This window comes from Nicotiana tabacum, chromosome 8, assembly GCF_000715075.1.
Source record: "Nicotiana tabacum cultivar K326 chromosome 8, ASM71507v2, whole genome shotgun sequence".
Taxonomy (NCBI): Eukaryota; Viridiplantae; Streptophyta; class Magnoliopsida; order Solanales; family Solanaceae; genus Nicotiana; species Nicotiana tabacum.
In genome coordinates, this window is record NC_134087.1 from 176,434,207 (window position 1) to 176,454,844 (window position 20,638).

Sequence of the window (20,638 nt, forward strand, 5' to 3'; positions counted from 1 at the left end):
CAAGAAATTCATCGGGGTAAGTGATTTTAACTTAGATTTGACTAGAATACATGAATCTATCACAGAATTCATCATTTAATTCGTGATTTGTGATGGAATTTGGGAAGAAAATTGTGAAACCTTTCAAAAATATAAAACAATGATTTGAAGGACCAAATGGTATCGAAATTGGATGATTTTTGTATGGTTATACTCGTGAGGGTATGAGGATTTGGAAATGTAAATTTTACCAGATTCCGAGACGTGGGCCCGGGGCTCGGGTTTTGCTAATTTCGGTATTTTTGATATTTTTTCAAATGCTTTCGCTTGAGCTTTGTTCCCTTAGCATATTGTGACATATCTGTTCTGATTTTAGATAGATTCGACGCGCGTGGAGGCCAATTCGAGGGGCAAAGGGCGTCACGAGCTAGAGAATTAGCCAGTTCGAGGTGAGTAATCTTTGTAAATGATGTCCTGAGGGTTTGAAACCCCAGATTGCACATCGTAGTGCTATATTGAGGCAAGATATGCGCTGGATGATGAGCGTGGGGTCTTTCACTACTGGGGATTGTGACTTGGTCCATCCCGATTGATGATTTTACCGAATATTTGACTGAAATTCATTTGTTATCATCATCATTTTGGGTTGATTGTCATATTTGGGCTTCGTGCCAACTATTTGAACCCTTTGGGGATTTTTATTACTGTTTCCTTACTGCTTGACTTATTATTTGAACTCAGTCCTGTTGATATCTACTGTTTTACAAACTCAGCCACTTTTACTTAGATTTGAAACTTAAATGATATTTCTACATCATGTTTTGGGCTGAGAACTACTGTTTTACTAATGCCCAAGGGGCTTATGATGATTTCTGGACTGAGTGAGGCCGAGGGCAATATGTGAGGATATGCTGAGTGATATGAGGCCGAGGGCCTGAGATACTATTTATGTCATGTGGTGGATTGAGTGATGTGAGGATATGCTGAGTGATGATGCCACGAGGTGGCTTGATTTAGCGTTTGGGCCGTAAGGGGCCCCTCCGGAGTCTGCACACCCACAGTGAGCGCAGGTACCCATGTAATTTGAAACAGTGGTAACAATGACACTGTATGATGAAATTTGGTCAGGTAACAATGGCTGACCATTATGCTGAGTGATTGTGAGGTAGTCCGAGGGGCTGATACTGTACTGAGAGTGAGCCCGAGGGGCTGATACTATGCTGAGTGATTGATACTGTGCCCGAGGGGCAGATTTCTACTTGTTAATTACCTGTTAAATTACATGTTTTACTTGTTTTAAAAAGGAATATCATTTGATTCTTCACTGATTTACTGCTTTAAGTGATTTTACTGCTTGATATGGAATTGCTTTGTGCCTTTACGTGTTTTCATACTCTCAGCCATTATTTATAATTATTACTCACTGAGTCGGAGGACTCACATTACTCCCTGCATCGTGTGTGCAGATTCAGGTATAGCAGAGTCCGCACCTGAGCGTTGATTCCTTCCAGGCTAGGCAGTGATTTGGAGTTACGAGGTAGTTGTTGACGTCCGCAGCCCCTTGTCTCTCTCTTATCCTCTATCATTTATTTTTTCTTCAGACTGTTGTATCAGATTCCGTACTTTGTAGAACTATAGCAGATTCTGTAGTAGCTCATGACTTGTGACACCCCGGTTTGGGCTGTGTCGGGATGGTTCCTGATGTTATTATCGTTAAATTCCGCAATTTATGAATATTATATTATAAGTTACTATTGTTTATGATAATTAACTGTTTAAATGAGGTGTTCCGTTTTGTTCTGGCTGGCCTTGTCTCCGCGAGAGGCGCCATCACGACCGGGTTCCGGGATTGGGTCGTGACAAAATTCTTCTCTAAAAGAATCTCTTAATTAATCTTTGTTATTCCTATATCATCATATTTGATTTTATAATTTAATTTGAAATTATTGTCCAGTATTTAGCACCATAATATTTAATTTTTGTCTGCAGGAAAAATAAACTTACAGTCAAAAGATATCCTTAATAAGTGGGTAACCTATATAGATTATTCCTTTTAGATTATTAGGTGAGGTGTATATGCTATTTACATGTAAACAATTTCAAATATAAAAGTCTTTCTATTAAAAGTTTACTAGTATCCGTACTCGCGTGATACGCGGATCGTATCAAAGAATATTAAATTGTGATCGAATTTATTTGAACATATTGAATTGTACTGTTTCAGTAAATTTCCATGATCATTTATCAGTAATCAATAATATTTATTTGTGCTATTTACTTCATCTTTTTAAAAAAAAAATTAAAATACAACATTGCCATTATTTCTATCTCCTGTTTGTGTATTTTTCCTATTTATCGATGATTATTTTTTTCAGTTAGTTACCTATAATTTAAATAATATGATATTTAAAATCTAATTAAGAACTTTGAATTCTACAATAATGAGATAACAATCCTAGTTCTTTTGAAAAAAACCTTGGTGAAATACGAATTTGAATTGATTCATGCTTAATGTTAAAAATTTTGGTAACCAACTCTATGAAGAAATCTTAAAGTGAAAGCTAATCAGTTGTTGCAAAAAGAATAATTCAACTAATTCATGCACTTATAATATGACTATTGTTTGGTGTAAGTATTACAAATTTGTTCTTCATCTGTAAGATTATTAAGTAGATAAACTTTTTAAATTTGATGTAGTTGATGAGCCATATGAAATTACACATAAATTACTTCTAAAAAGTATAGTCATTACACGTTACCTTTCTTTTTTTTGGTTGTAAATATGAAACTTTATTATAAACTAAGTAACATTACATAGGGCTCTATCATCCATCCCATTGGGATCGAAACTGATAGAGCTTACAAAAGTACTAGAATTTTGCATGGCATTTACATTTCCCATACTAGCCAAACTATTACAAACTTCTTCCGAAATAGACCTAAAGTGATGTCTTTCCACAACATCATTCTTCAAAACTGCCTCCACCTCCTAGGTAGGTGCATGATGAATGATTGTTTTATTCATAGACTTTAGCTTCTTACTATTTTTTGCCAAAAGATGAGCTACAGAGTTTGCTTCACGGAAGTTATGCCTGAGCATTGTTGCTCCCAGCTGTGCCATTAACCACCTGCATGAGGAGATAAGGTGATCATAAACTTGGTGGTCTTTATCAAAGAGAGATATTACCTCAGTGGAATCTGTTTCTATTTCCATAGGATGAAGCCTGAATTGGACCGCCACTTTGAGACCTGTTTCTAGTGCCAGAAGTTCCGCATGAGTGTTGCCAATGACATTAGTTAATTTTTGGTATTCCACTATCCATGTGCCATGACTGTTACGAAGGACTCCTCCCAAGCCACCAATGCTGGTGTTATTTGTGTAAGCACTGTCGCAATTAAGCTTATAAAAGTCCTTAGGGGTTTTTGCCATTTGATAGGAATAATAATGGTATTTAACGGAGTATGGTTGTAACCAGTGAGGTATTTGAATTCAACAGCTTTGTTGAGAGTCAGTGTGACTGAGACCCCATTGAAAATATTATTAATGTTGTTGTTATTGCGGTTGAGCTAAATATTCCAAAGGCAGAAAGGGTAGATATCTTTCCACTTTAGGGATTTGAACGATAATGAAGGATTTAGTAGTCTAATGGATTCTAACCAGTGCCCATCTGTTGAGGATGGGGGAGTGATGCCTAGGTCAACCCAGAATTTTTGGCAATGTGACAGTTTAGAAAGATGTGATGAATGTCTTCCTTATTTTTTCTACAGGCTGGGCACACATCATCTATATTAAGACCTATGTGCATGAGGTAGGATCTACTAGGAAGTTTCTTATGATGGCAAAGCCAAAGAAAGTAGCAAATTTTCCTAGGAATTTTGAGTTTCCAAACCCACGAGGTGTTCATGTGGGGAGCTTTAAGAGGAGCTAGGATTTCGATAGTAGACTTTATACTAAAGACACCATTATTGGAGAGTTTCCAGTAGGCTCTATATTTAGCAAAGGTTGAGGAACTTATATGTGTGCTTAGAATAGCATTTCGAATGTCAATAGGTATAGAAAAAGGAGAGTTTGTCCAGATTCCATTTGTGATCAACAAGAATATCACTTACTAGCATGTGATCCTCATTAGCATTGAGGGGGCCATTTATTAGAGTTCTAAGAGGGGGGAGGTTGAGAATCCAACTATTATCCCAAACTCTAACCTATTACACGTTACCTTTCTACACATGACAACTTGAAAATTACACAATGTACCTCTAATGTGAAGAACTTGAACATCTTTTTCTGACATAAATTGCATAATTTTAAACTCCAGATCCTTGAAATGGCCCATCTTTCACAAATCTTCGCAAAATTAAAACTTTCATACATTAAATAATAGAATTTAGGATGAACATATCCTAAAAGAAACTAAATGAAAGACATCTAGGAAAAGATGAGAGTCTTGTTGAAGATCTGATCTCCATTCATACCTATAAAAGCTTTATTTTTGCAGTGTCCATTAGAGTTTCCTGAACCAAAAAATTATGAATTGATATTATCTTTAACAAAGTAAAAGCCAAAACGATACACAAAGAAAGAAGAAAATATAAGAAATCATATCGAAGCCTCTCTAATTTTGTCATCTTTGCAAATTTCATAACACTTCACTTCATCATGAATTGCTAAAACCACTAACCCATAAGGACAAAACCTACAAAAGACAATGCTAAAAAATAATACTAACATCTACTACTAAATATTATTTGAAAAAAAATTAATTTTCTTGATCAAGATTAAGCCTTTATAAAATCCGAATACGTGTCGATCGTAAGACAACACAATCAATAAGAGAAAGAAGTATACAAATTTGTTGACTTGAGAATTTTGTATGGAAACCACAATAATTGTATAAAATTAAAAATATATTATCTCTTGTATAGCATATCGTTTAATATTACAGTCATTCATTTTAGCACTCAAATTTCAGTAAATAAGTACATGCATAACAATTTAGGCTAAATAAAATATAATGTTTACAGTTCAAATGAAATGAAAAAAATATTTTCATTTTTGTTCTGAAATTTGTTGGCTCGTGAAAGCAGTCAGCTACGAGAACTCTTATTTCAAATTTAGAACTTCTATTACCAAGACGAATTTCAAAATTCTAATACAGAAGAATCAATTTCTTTTTTCATGTTGAATGAATACAACTGTAATCAAAATCCGTTTATTTATCTATTTACTCCGCAAAATCTTCTCGTCCATCTCTTTACCTCTCTCCTTAATTAATGTATCCCGACAAAAACTTTGAAAAAGGATAAACTATTATTGCCGTTGAACTTTTAAACAAATTAAAGAAAAAAGAAAGAGAACGTACCTTTGCATAAAAGACACAAATAGACGTTAAAAAGATTGTGTACATTTTTCACGTGAGAAGGGCAACCGAGATAATGTACTTGGTCTTAAGCATATCGCCAGGCAAGTGTTCAACAGGATTAAGCAAATACATATTATATGAACTTCTATTATATTATGATTATGCCGCCACTAAATTTGTTCAACTAATAGCATAAAAATATAAAAGAAGAATGAAACATTCTTGATGACTTTTTGCATTTTCTGCATTTCAAAAACTTATATTGCAAGTTAATGCATTACAAATCTACCACCGTTATTCATCATCTTATTATAAATAAAAATAATTCCAATCACACAAATTAAAACCTGACCATACTAATTCAAAAGCTAACAATAACAACACTCAAATATAATATTTTTTTAGGAAGGTAACAATGTATAACTATTAACCAATAACTTAAACACCCTAATACTAAAATAATAACAACAATAACATGGCTAGTGTAATCCCACAAATGGAGTCTTGAGAGAGTAAGATGTACGTAAATCTTACCTGTCACGACCCGAATTTTCCACCCTCGGGGTCGTGATGGCGCCTACTAATAGGAGCTAGGCAAGCCAACTTAAATTACCTTCCATTTAACACACATTCTTTTCCATAATTATCAACATGTAATAAAGGCAACATAATTAAAAATTTCAAGCGGAAGTCTTAACTTATATAAAAACTGAATAGAAATGCGGAAAGTTTAACATAATCCTCTACCCAAGATTGGTGTCACAATGCTCACGAACTTCTAAGATTTACTAAATACAATCGTCTGAAAGAAAATTATAAACTGTTTGTTTCGGTACAAAAGATAACAAACTGAATAAAGAGAGAGAGAGAGAGACTTCGGGCCTGCGGACGTCAGCAAGGCTACCTCGGTGTCTCTGGACTGAAGTCAGCTCCCGATCAAATCCTACTGCTGAGGTCCAAAAGTTACTCCTAGATCTGTGCAAAAAGATGCACAGAGTGTAGCATCAGCACAACCGACCCCATGTGCTGGTAAGTGCCTGGCCTAACCCCGGCGAAGTAGTGACGAAGCTAGACATGACCTACCAAAAACAACCTGTGCAAATATATGCAATAAAAGGAAATATACAGAATTTAAACAGTTAAGAGGGGGAGCATGCTATGGGGAGCTAACAGTTTCAAATAGAAATCCTCAATAACATAAAGAAGTAACAAAGCCAGAATGTCAACAAGAATCAAAAATCAACAATTTGCATGGCATCACCCATCGTGCTTTTACTCTCGTCCTCACCGAAACAGTACACGGCATCACCCTTTATGCTTTACGCTCTTCCTCACCCAAACAACAATCACAAGGCAAACAGGGTAAGGAAATCTATAACCTCGAAGTAAATCAAATAAGAACAAGTAATGAAAGAAACAACATAACTCGGTTATCAACAAAGAATCAGAAAGCAACAAATACACGACATCACCCTTCGTGCTTTACGCTCTCGTCCTCACCAAAGCAATCATAAATAAAATATGCACGGCATCACCCTTCGTGCTTTTACTCTCTTTCCTCACCATATAATCAATAAAATCGGCACGAAATGGTACATCGTGCGGCACGGCATCACCCTTCGTGCTTTAACACTCTTCCTCACCCAAGCAACAATCACAAACAAGGGGCAAGGGAGTAAATAAATAATGATAGAAATCCCGGCAAGGGAATACAAATAAACAGCTAACTCCCAGCAAGGGAGCACAATTAAGCAGTTAAAACCCCAACAAGGGAACAATATTAATAATCGCAGCATCCCGGCAAGGGAGATAGTCAACAAAGCAACAAGTATCCCGGCAAGGGAGCAATTCAATAATTCTTTCTTTTTCTTTCACTTTTACCTCGTATCTCACTTTACCACCTGAGCCAACGCTCCAAAGGGGTTCAATCATTTCATATACTTTCACGCTTTATGATATACTCGAGCCAATGCTCCAAGAATGTACAAATCATAATTCTTCCTCAAACTCTTCACATTATATGAAATTTATCAATTTAAAAAGGAAGAGGTATCACAAAATCCGAATAAACACAAATAAGACTCATGGTCATGCTAGACTCTGGTGTATAGATACTCGTCACCATGACTATATACCATACTCAACAATTAGCAAATAGCAAACAACACTCTAATCCTATTCCCTCAAGCCAAAGTTAGAACAAACACTTACCTCGGTCCAAAGAATAGCAACCAACCCTCAAATACCGCCTTTCCTTTATAATCCGACTCCAAAACAACGATATCTAGGCATAATTAATTCAATAATATCAATAAAGACTCTATAACAAAATCTCATAGCTTAGATATGAAGTTCCTAGCATTCTTCCAAAAATACCAAAATTCGACCCCGGGCCCACATGGTCCAAACACGAGGTTCAGACCAAATTCATATCACCCATTCATCCACGAGCCCGAATATATAATTTGTTTTCAAATTCGACTCCAAAACGAGGTCCAAATCAAGAAATAGTAAAAATCCCTAACTCTACCCCCACTCCCCCAATTTCTACCCTAAATTACATGTTTTAGGCCAAGAAATTCAGTAGATGTTGATGAAAATGGAAGAGAATAAGTTAAAGATTACTAACCCAAGAGTTTATGGTGAAAGAATGCTTCAAAGATCGCCCTAGAACTTTGGAGAAGAAAGAGTTTGTGAAATTTTTTAAGAATCCCGTAAGGCTACTGTTCTGGATTTTAAAATTTAACTGGGCGAATTTAGCCTATGCGATCATAGACAAAGGAGTGCGATCGCATAGAGTAAATGAGACAGGGCTCTGCGATCACTAATGACACTATGCGATCGCATAAAGGAAATAGTGAAGGCTGGCTAACACACTGCGATCGCAGAGGAAATAATGCGATCGCGTAGAGCAAAATATAGGACCTCTCAGGCTAACACTATGCGATCGCGGGAGGAACTATGCGATCGCATAGAACAAACTAAAACCCTGAAAATTTACACTATGCGATCGCGGACATAGATATGCGATCGCATAGCACAAAAGACTGGACACCAGCAGACAGCAGTTCTGCAATTTTTCTAAGTCTAAAACAATTCCGAAACACATCCGAAACACACCCGAGCCCTCGAGGCTCCTAACCAAACACATGCACTAACTCAACAACACCATATGAACTTATCTGTGCGATCAAATCGCCTAAATAACTTCAAAAACAATGAATCAAACCTCAAAATCAAGAGTTTTTTCTCAAACTTCATCAAGTTTCAAATTTAGGAATTCAAGTCCGAATCATGTCAAACGACGTCCGATTTCAACCAAATTTCACAGAAAGCGCTTAAACCACATATAAGACCTGTACCAGGCACCGGAACCAAAATACAGGCCCGATACTAATGCTTTCTAATTCATTTTTATTTCAAATTTTCATATTAAATTTCAGAAAACAATTTCTTTTAAAAATTTATTTCTCGGGCTCGGGACCTCGGATTTCGATTCCGGGCATACGCCCGAGTCCCATATTTTTCTACGGACACTCTGGGACCGTCAAATCATGGGTCCGGGTCCGTTTACCCAAAATATTGATCAAAGTCAACTTTAACCATTTTAAAGCCATAATTTATCAAATTTCACATAATTTAACACATAAGCTTTTCCGGCTACGCGCCCGAACTGTGCACGCAAATCGAGGAAACTAAAAGTGAGGTTTTTAAGGCCTCGGAAGCACAGAAAAAGGGATAAAACCGGTGATGACCCTTTGGGTCGTCACATTCTCCACCTCTAAAATAACCGTTCGTCCTCGAACGGACATAAGAAGGAAGTACCTGAGTCGGGGAAAAGGTGAGGATAACGGTCCCGCATATCTGACTCGGACTCCCAGGTCGATGCCTCATGAGGCTGACCTCTCCACTGAACACGAACCGAAGGAAAACTCTTCGACCTCAACTGGCGAACCTGCTGGTCTAGAATAGCTACCGGCTCCTCCTCATAAGCTAAGTCCTTGTCCAACTGGACAGTGCTAAAATCTAACTCGTGGGATGGATCACCATGATATTTCCGAAGCATGGACACATGAAACACTGGATGTACGGCTGATAAGCTCGGTGGCAATGCAAGTCTATAAGCCACCTCTCCCACTCGATCAAGAATCTCAAATGGACCAATGAACCTAGGGCTAAGCTTTTCCTTCTTCCCAAATCTCATCACGCCCTTCATAGGCGACACTCAGAGCAATACCCGCTCACCAACCATGAAAGCCACATCTCGAACCTTTCGATCTGCATAGCTCTTTTGCCTGGACTGAGCTGTACGAAGTCTATCCTGAATGATTCTGACCTTGTCCAAAGCCTCTTGAACCATATCTGTACCCAACAACCGAGCCTCTCCCGGCTCAAACCATCCAACCGGAGATCGACATCGCCTACCATACAAAGCCTCATAAAGAGCCATCTGGATACTCGACTGGTAGCTGTTGTTGTAGGCAAACTCTGCTAAAGGCAAGAACTAATCCCATGAACCTCCAAAGTCAATGACACAAGCTCAGAGCATATCCTCCAATATCTGAATAGTCCGCTCGGACTGCCCATCCATCTGAGGATAAAATGTTGTACTCAACTCAACCTGGGTGCCTAACTCTCGCTGGACTGCTTTCCAGAAACGCGAGGTAAACTGCGTACCTAAGTCCGAAATGATAGATACCGGCACACCATGAAGGCGAACAATCTCCCGGATATAGATCTCAGCTAACCTCTCAGATGAATAGGAGACTGCCACAGGAATGAAAAGCGCTGACTTGGTCAGCCTATCAACAATGACCCAAACTATGTCGAACTTCCTCCGAGTCTGCGGGAGCCCAACAACGAAGTCCATAGTGATATGCTCCCACTTCCACTCGGGAAGCTCAATCCTCTGAAATAAACCACCAGGCCTTTGATGCTCATACTTAACCTGCTGACAATTCAAACACCGAGCCACATAGGCAACTATATCCTTCTTCATTCTACGCCACCAACAATGTTGTCGCAAGTCCTGATACATATTCGCGGTGCCCGGATGAATAGAGTACCAGGAGCTATGGGCCTCCTCTAAAATCAACTCTTGAAGCCCATCCATATTAGGCACACAAACTCGACCCTGCAATCTCAAAACTCCATCAGCATCTAAGGTAACCTTCTTGGCACCTCCACGCTATACCGTGTCCCTAAGGACACACAAATAGGGATCACCAAACTGTCGATCACGGATACGCTCTAATAATGAAGAACGGGCGACCATGCTAGCTAATACTCTACTAGGCTCAGAAATATCCAACCTCACTAACTGATTGGCCAAATCCTGAACGTCCAAAGCTAGCGGTCTCTCGCCGACCGGAATATAAGCAAGACTGCCCATACTGGCTGACTTCCTACTCAAGGCATCAGCCACCATATTGGCCTTTTCCTGTGATATAGGATAGTGATGTCATAATCTTTCAACAACTCCAACCACCTCCTCTGCCTCAAATTCAACTCTTTTTTCTTGAACAAATACTGAAGACTCTTATGACCCGTGAACACCTCACACGCCACGCCATACAGATAGTGCCTCCAAATCTTCAATGCATGAACGATGGCTGCCAACTCCAATCATGCACTGGATAGTTCTTCTCATGAACCTTCAACTGCCTCGAAGCATAGGCAATGACCTTGCCATCCTGCATCAGCACTGCACCAAGTCCAATACGAGATGCATCACAATAGATTGTATAAGGCCCTAAACCTGTGGGCAAAACCAATACCGGTGTCGTAGTCATAGCTATCTTAAGCTTCTGAAAGCTCGCCTCACACTCGTCCGACCATTTGAACTGGGCTCCCTTCTGGGTCAACCTGGTCATCGGGGCTGCAATAGATGAGAACCCCTCCACGAACCGACGATAGTAACCTGCTAACCCCAAGAAACTCCGAATCTCTGTGGCTGATGCTGGTCTAGGCCAGTTCTTGACTGCCTCAATCTTCTTTGGATCAACCTAAATACCCTCTACTGATACAACATGACCCAGAGATGCAACCGAGCTCAACCAGAACTCGCACTTTGAGAACTTAGCATATAACTGACTATCCCTTAAGGTCTGAAGAACCACTCTAAGATGCTGCTTGTGCTCCTCTCGGCTGCGGGAATATATCAAAATATCATCAATGAATACTATCACGAACGAGTCCAAATAAGGCCTGAATACTCGGTTCATCAAATTCATAAAGGTTGCTGGGGCATTGGTCAACCCAAATGACATAACCAAGAACTTATAATGCCCGTACCGAGTGCGGAATGTTGTCTTAGGGACATCGGATCCCTAATCCTCAACTGATGGTAGCCAGATCTCAAGTCAATCTTTGAAAATACCTTGGCACCCTCAAGCTGATCGAACAAATCATCAATCCTCGGTAGTGGATACTTATTCTTAATTGTAACCTTGTTCAATTGCCGGTAATCAATGCACATTCTCATCGAGCCATCTTTTTTCTTTACAAACAGAACTGGCGCACCCTAAGGCGATACGCTAGGTCTAATGAAACCCTTCTCAAGCAAGTCTTGCAACTGCTCTTTCAACTCTGGCGGGGCCATGCGATATGGAGGAATAAAAATGGGCTGAGTGCCCGGAGCCAAATCGATGCAAAAATCATCGATTTGGCTATCGGGTGGCATCCCTGGCAAGTCTAATGGGAAAACCTCAGGAAACTCACGAACCATGGGCATAGAATCACTAGAGGGAATCTCAGCACTGGAATTACGAACATAAGCCAAGTAGGCCAAACACCCCTTCTCGACCATACGCCGAGCCTTCACATACGAAATAACACTGCGGGGTAGAATGACCAGGAGTCCCTCTCCACACTAAACGGAGCAAATTCGGTAAGGCTAAAGTCACAGTCTTGGCATGACAATCCAAGATTGCATGATACGGGGACAACCAATCCATCCCTAATATAACGTCGAAATCCACCATATCTAAGAGCAACAAATCAACACGAGTCTCAAGTCCCCTAAACACCACAACACAGGAATGATGAACCTGATCAACCACTATAGAATCACCCACTGGTATAGATACATCCATAGGAATACTCAAAGCCTCACTAGGTATAACCAGGTAGGGTGCAAAATAGGGCGACACATATGTATACGTAGATCCGGGGTCAAATAGCACTGAAGCATCTTTATCACAAACCAAAATAGTACCTGTAATAACAGCATCAGATGACTCAGCCTCTGGCCTGGCTGGCAAAGCATAACATCGGGGTTGGGCCTCACCTTCCTGAATCACATCCCTGGGACGATCGGCTACTGGCTGACCCTTACCTCTGGCGGTATGAGCTCCACCTCTATGACCTCTACCTCCACCTCTATGTCCTCTACCCCCGCCTCTAGCTGGCTGGGAAGGCTGTAGAGCAACTGGTGCCTGAATCATAAGACGAGGACCCTACTGCTGAGAACTACCTGAAGCTCGAGGGCAAAACCTGGCAATGTGACCCATATCACCACAAGTGTAACAAGCACTCGGTTGCTGAAACTGCTGACCCTGTCACCCTGAATGACCACCTCGGGAACTCTAAAGCGGCGGTGCACTGATGGGAGCTGGTAGTGCACTGAAGGACTGCTGATCTAAATAATGCGTCTGAGAACCACGACCATGTGAGATACCATGTGATACCTGGAGAGCTGACTGAAAGGGCCTAGGAGGATGGCCTCTACCATACAAATCTCTACCTCCAGATGAGGTACCACTGAATCTGCCTGAATGACGGGGCCTCTTATCCGACCCATGACCACCTCCTTGTGCCAGAACCATCTCAACTCTGCGGGCCACATTGGCCGCCTCCTGAAATATGATCTCGCTCCCGGCCTCCTTGGCCATCTGAAGACGAATCGATAGAATAAGACTATCAATAAACCTTCTCACCCTCTCTCTCTCTCGGTGGGAATTATGATGAGAGCATGGTCAGCTAAATCGATGAACCTGGTCTCATACTGGGTAACAGTCATAGAACCCTGCTGCAGGCGCTCAAACTGCCTCCGATAGGCCTCTCTCTGAGTAACGGGGAGAAACTTCTCTAGAAACAATACTGTAAACTGCTTCCAAGTCAAAGATGGCAATCTGGCTGGTCTCGCTAAGTAATAATCCCTCCACCAAGTCTTGGCGGATCCAGACAAGCGAATGTAGCAAAATCAACCCCATTGGTCTCAACAATACCCATGTTTCTGAGAACCTCGTGGTAGCTATCTAGATAATCCTGGGGATCCTCAGTAGATGCACCAGCAAAAGTAGAAGTGAAGAGTTTCGTGAACCTATCCAGTCTCCACAAAGCATAGGCGGACATAGTCGCTCCATTGCCGGTCTGAGCTATGGCACCCGGCTGAACTACCCCAACTGGCTGAACCGCTGGAGTCTGAATCTGGGGAGCTACCTGCTCCGGAGTGCGTGTAACAGGAGTTTGAGCCCCTCCTCCAGCCTGAGAAGTGGCTGGTGCTACAAGAAGCAAACCTGTTCGGGTGACACTCTCCATAAGGCGCACCAATCGAACCAGGGCGTCCTGAAGAACTGGGGTGGCAATGAACCCCTCTGGGACCTGAGCTGGGCCCATCGGAGCTACTGGAGCTGGAACCTCCTCATCATAATCAACATGAGGCTCCACCTCTGGAACTGTTGCTCGGGGCTGAGCTCTGCCCCTGCCTCGGCCTCGCCCTCTGCCCCTAATAGGAGCTGCTGGTGGGGGCTCGGGCTGTTGCACGGTCGATGAGGAAGCGCGTGTCCTCTCCATCTGCGAAATAACGGAGTAGAAATTCAATCGGTATTGGGGAAACAGAACCGCACGGCAAGAAAGAACATATGTGAAGTTTTCCGAACTCAGTAGCCTCTGCGGAATAAATACAGACGTCTCTGTATCGATCCCTCAGACTCTACCGAGCTTGTCCGTGAGTTGTAAGACCTAAGTAACCTCGTGCTCTGATACCAACTTGTCACGACCCGGATTTCCCACCCTTGGGGTCGTAATGGTACCTACTAATAGGAGCTAGGCAAGCCAACTTAAATTACCTTCCATTTAACACACATTCTTTTTCATAATTATCAACATGTAATAAAGGCAACATAATTAAAAATTTCAAGCGGAAGTCTTAACTTACATAAAAACTGAATAGAAATGCGGAAAGTTTAACATAATCCTCTACCCAAGATTGGTGTCACAATGCTCACGAACTTCTAAGATTTACTAAATACAATCGTCTGAAAGAAAATTATAAACTGTTTGTTGGTACAAAAGATAACAAACTGAATAAAGAGAGAGAGAGACTCCAGGCCTGCGGACGTCAGCAAGGCTACCTCGGTGTCTCTGGACTGAAGTCATCTCCCGATCAAATCCTACTGCTGAGGTCCAAAAGCTGCTCCTGGATCTGTGCAAAAAGATGCATAGAGTGTAGCATCAGCACAATCGACCCCATGTGCTGGTAAGTGTCTGGCCTAACCCCAGCGAAGTAGTGACGAGGCTAGACAGGACCTACCAAAAACAACCTGTGCAGATATATGCAATAAAAGGAAATATACAGAATTTAAACAGTTAAGAGGGGGAGCATGCTATGGGGAGCTAACAGTTTCAAATAGAAATCCTCAATAACATAAAGAAGTAACAAAGCCAGAATGTCAACAAGAATCAAAAATCAACAATTTGCATGGCATCACCCATCGTACTTTTACTCTCGTCCTCACCAAAACAATACACGACATCACCCTTCATGCTTTACGCTCTTCCTCACCCAAACAACAATCACAAGGCAAACAGGGTAAGGAAATCTATAACCTCGAAGTAAATCAAATAAGAACAAGTAATGAAAGAAACAACATAACTCGGTTATCAACAAAGAATCAGAAAGCAACAAATACACGGCATCACCCTTCGTGCTTTACGCTCTCGTCCTCACCAAAGCAATCATATAAATAAAATATGCACGGCATCACCCTTCGTGCTTTTACTCTCCTTCCTCACCATATAATCAATAAAATCGGCACGGAATGGTACATCGTGCGGCACGGCATCCCCCTTCGTGCTTTACACTCTTTCCTCACAATAGCAAACAATGCACGGCATCACCCTTCGTGCTTTATCACTCTTCCTCACCCAAGCAACAATTACAAACAAGGGGCAAGGGAGTAGACAAATAATGATAGAAATCCTGGCAAAGGAATACAAATAAACAGCTAACTCCTGGCAAGGGAGCACAATTAAGCAGTTAAAAACCCGGCAATGGAACAATATCAATAATCTCAGCATCCCGGCAAGGGATATAGTCAAAAAAGCAACAAGCATCCCAGAAAGGGAGAAATTCAATAATTCTTTCACTTTTACCTCTTATCTCACTACCACCTGAGTCAACGCTCCAAAGAGGTTCAATCATTTCATATACTTTCACGCTTTATGATATACTCGAGCCAATGCTCCAAGAATGTACAAATCATAATTCTTCCTCAAACTCTTCACATTATATGAAATTTATCAATTTAACAAGGAAAAGGTATCACAAAATCCGACTAAACACAAATAAGACTCACGGTCATGCTAGACTCCGGTGTATAGATACTCGTCACCATGCCTATACACCGTACTCAACAATTAGCAAATAGCAAACAATACTCTAATCCTATTCCCTCAAGCCAAAGTTAGAACAAACACTTACCTCGGTCCAAAGAATAGCAATCAACCTTCAAATACCGCTTTTCCTTTATAATCCGACTCCGAAACAACGATATCTAGGCATAATTAATTCAATAATATCAATAAAGACTCGATAACAAAATCACATAGCTTAGATATGAAGTTCCTAGCATTCTTCCAAAAATACCAAAATTCGACCCCGGGCCCACATGGTCCAAACACGAGGTTCGGACCAAATTCATATCACTCATTCATCCACAAGCCCGAATATATAATTTATTTTCACATTCAACCCCAAAATGAGGTCCAAATCAAGAAAAAGTAAAAAGCCCTAACTCTACCCCACTCCCCCAATTTCTACCCTAAATTACATGTTTTAGGCCAAAAAATTCAATAGATGTTGATGAAAATGGAAGAGAATAGGTTAAAGATTACTAACCCAAGAGTTTATGGTGAAAGAATGCTTCAAAGATCGCCCTAGAACTTTGGAGAAGAAAGAGTTTGTGAAATTTTGTAAGAATCTCGTAAGGCTACTGTTCTGGATTTTAAAATTTAACTGGGCGAATTTGGCCTATGCGATCGCGGACAAAGGAGTGTGGTCGCATAGAGTAAATGGGACAGGGCTCTGCGATCGCTAATGACACTATGTGATCGCATAAAGGAAATAGTAAAGGCTGGCTAACACAATGCGGTCGTAGAGGAAATAATGCGATTGCGTAGAGCAAAATATAGGACCTCTCAGGCTAACACTATGCGATCGCGGGAGGAACTATGCGATCGCATAGAACAAACTAAAACCCTAAAAATTTACACTATGTGATCACGGACATAGCTATGCGATCGCATAGCACAAAAGACTGGACACCAGCAGACAGCAGTTCTGCAATTTTTCTAAGTCTAAAACCATTCCGAAACACATCTGAAACACACTCGAGCCTTCGGGGCTCCTAACCAAACACATGCACTAACTCAACAACATCATACGAACTTATCCGTGCGATCAAATCGCCTAAATAACTTCAAAAACAATGAATCAAACCTCAAAATCAAGAGTTTTTTCTCAAACTTCATCAAGTTTCAAATTTAGGAATTCAAGTCCGAATCACGTCAAACGACGTCCGATTTCAACCAAATTTCATAGAAAGCGCTTAAACCACATATAAGACCTGTACCGGGCGCCGGAACCAAAATACGAGCCCGATACCAATGCTTTCTAATTCATTTTCATTTCAAATTTTCATATTAAATTTCAGAAAATAATTTCTTTTAAAAATTTATTTCTCGGGCTCGGGACCTCGGATTTTGATTCCGGGCATACGCCTGAGTCCCATATTTTTCTACGGACCCTCTGGGACCGTCAAATCACGGGTCCGGGTCCGTTTATCCAAAATATTGACCAAAGTCAACTTTAACCATTTTAAAGCCACAATTTATCAAATTTCACATAATTTAACACATAAGCTTTTCCGGCTACACGCCCGGACTGCGCATGCAAATCGAGGCAACTAAAGGTGAGGTTTTCAAGGCCTCGGAAGCACGGAAAAAGGGAGAAAACCGGTGATGACCCTTTGGGTCGTCACATTACCCTTACCTTTGTAGGATAGAGAGACTATTTCTGATAGACTATTTTGTACAATACTAATACACCTAAATAACCCGGAAAATTATATTGAATTTATGCATGTTTCCTTATATGTTTCCTTCAATAGAACACAATTCATTTTGCTACTATAAAGAGATTCCTTCATTTATGTATATTTTACATAATATCAAGAAGAAAAATAAACTTTTAATAGAAAGACTTCTATATTTGAAATTGTTTATATGTAAATAGCATACGCACCTCACCTAATAATTTAAAAGGAACAATCTATATAGGTTACCAACTTATTAAGGATATCTTTTGACTGTAAGTTTATTTTTTCTACAGACAAAAATTAAATATCATGATGCTAAATACTGGACAATAATTTCAAATTAAATTATAAAATTAAATCTGATGATAGAGGAATAACAAAGATTAATTAAGAGATTTTTTTAGAGAAGAATATTGTCACACCTCCTTTTTACCTACCCCGGAAAGGGTATAAGGGAGTTTTTTTCCAACTTAAAGTGACAATCGAAACGTGATTATTTGTCTAAGAATCAGAGTCGCCACTTGAGATAATTTATGGTGTCCCAAGTCACTGGTTCAAATCCCAAATCGAGGAAAAGATTAACTCTGTTTTACAGTCCGCGAACACAGAAATTCGAGTAAGAAATTTTGTTAACGTGGGAGAAGGTGTTAGGCATTTCTGAATTTCGTGGTTCTAGCACGGTCGCTCAACTGTTATATTTGGCCTATTTACTTGATTTTAATACATGTTTTAGCTTATGGTTCAATTTTAACCTTATAATCGCTTTTATTTAAATATTTTAAGTAAGATTTCAACGTCATCTAAAACACGTCTTTGGATCGCACCACATGAAATGCACCCGCAGTTTGAGACACATTTTATTTAACGTTGTTAGGATTTCGATTTGGGTCACATGAAATGCACTCCCGAGCTTAAGGAAATTAAGTTAAATTGCGCGCCTAAAATAACTATGCACTTTCAAGTTTGCGAGGGCCATAGAAAATTCAACTAATGGCACATCCCGAATTGGGTATCATGACCATGAATATGTCATGGGAACCATACCCATAGTCACAATGATTTATTAATCACGACTAAAGCAAGCTACGATGTATTTATAATCTGAGTCTATTTATAATCTGAGTCACAAACTTTTCTTTAATGCAGCCTTTGACTCGTGGCTTATTAACGAAACAAACAGTGGATTTTCTAAAACCCATCTCCCATTCTTTTGTTCTTATCACTTATGTCTCAACAGATTAAATTCATTTACACATCAATAACTTAAAGTTTGTTGTCAATCCTACAAATGTAGACACCATTTCAAAAGGCCATCACGATGTATCAAATACTTAAAAAAAATCTAAAAGAAGCGGAAAACAGAAGAGGCTATGAACTTGAAAGAGACAATTGAGACAATTCAACTAGCAAGCATAATAAGCTTAGCAAACCAATGCATTTCATCTGTACAGGTGCTATTTCAATCGGATCCAACCTTTAACTATATGATTAAGCTCAATGATTCAAGGTGGCAAGACATAGAATACAACATTTTTGTAAAACTCATTTGCAACTCATATTAGGACTTATGTTAGGCACATGAAAATTATCAATTTATACTAAATTACTAATCAGTGATTCAAATTCTGGACTACTTACGCAGGCCACCAGATCGGTGCTATTCATTTTCATAAAGATACTAAGATTTACAACATACTCAAAAAAAAACAATTTCATCAAGCACACAACCTCAATTTGCAAACAATGTAGTTAACAAATAAAATTGAATGAGAACATATGTGCAGATTTAATAGCACTAGAACATCAAACAGTGATCATTTTATTATTACAACCGCAAACGTACCTCATATAGCAAAATACAGCTCAACATTAGCCAAAAGAAGCTGAAATCGAAGACTAAGGCTCGAAGTGCTCAACAGAGTGTTCAACAGCAGCTAAAACAGTGATTTCCTCAAAGGAGCTTTCCGAAAAAAATGAACTGGGCTACTACCAATCGAACCTAGGAGCAGATTTTCGAGTGGAACCTCGAACCAGCCGCAAACACTCGAACAAACATACTCGATTTTGGCTCTATCGAACTCCATTCTTAAGAACCAAAATCAGGGAGGAAGGAGATGAGATTTTGTGTTCCTTTTTTCTAATTTTTTAAAAGAAAGAAATCAATTTCATTTCATTTTTTTTATGAACGAACTGGAAAAGAACAACTTCAAAACTCTTTTTTTTTTTACAAATCCCTTCCCTTTTTTATTGCTCTATCTGTTCCTGTGCGTTTTAGAGTGTGTATGGCTGATTTTTGAAGAAGAAGCAACAGAGGCATTGAAGAAGAAACAGAAGGGTTATGTGTGCGTGTTTCGCACAGTGAGGTCGAAAGGGACTGGAGGGTGCTGGGTGTTGCTGTGCGTAGGGGGGTCTCTTGGTTGTGTTGATAGCTGAGGAAGATGAAGAACGAGAGGGAGGGGTTCTATTTTTGGGGTCCTGCAGCGCTGGTCCGATGAGATGATCCCCCCTCTTTGGATTTTAGGCGTAGGTCTATATAGATATAGGGTCTAGGCTTATATTTTGTGTATTTGCTCTTAGGTCCTTAGGGTCTTTTTATTTATTTTTTGTTCCAAAGAAAAGTATAGAAGGATCCCTAGGATTAGCTTAATGAGTATTGGGTATTGGGCTTAAGGAATGAGCTAGAAACTTGGGTTTTTATGACTAGCTATGCTTAAAATTAGCTTAATTAACTAAAAATTTATCCATATAAAAATATTATCAAAAATATTAATTAACCCTACTTAAGTAAAAATAATTATTAAAATAAGACTGACCGTTAACAGAAAAATTATCAAAACTATTTTTGGTATTTTTCAAGATTTAAAAGATTTAATATTTTTCAACATTAATGAACCTATTTTTTTTGTAATTTTCGTTTTCTTGTAATAAAATAAAGTAAAAGAGTAAAAATGAGTTGAAATAGCTATATTAGGCCTAAAT

General features: G+C 39.6%; 1 long non-coding RNA gene across 1 annotated transcript; it reads right to left on the reverse strand.

The window, feature by feature from the left end:
- Positions 1-14,475: 14,475 nt before the first annotated feature.
- On the reverse strand, positions 14,476-20,178 carry LOC142162871 (uncharacterized). The gene is made up of 3 exons (XR_012694360.1): positions 19,503-20,178; positions 16,045-16,117; positions 14,476-14,766 (listed from the first exon to the last, which is right to left on the reverse strand). It is a non-coding gene; the product is annotated as an uncharacterized LOC142162871 (long non-coding RNA).
- Between the last annotated feature and the right edge of the window lie 460 nt (positions 20,179-20,638).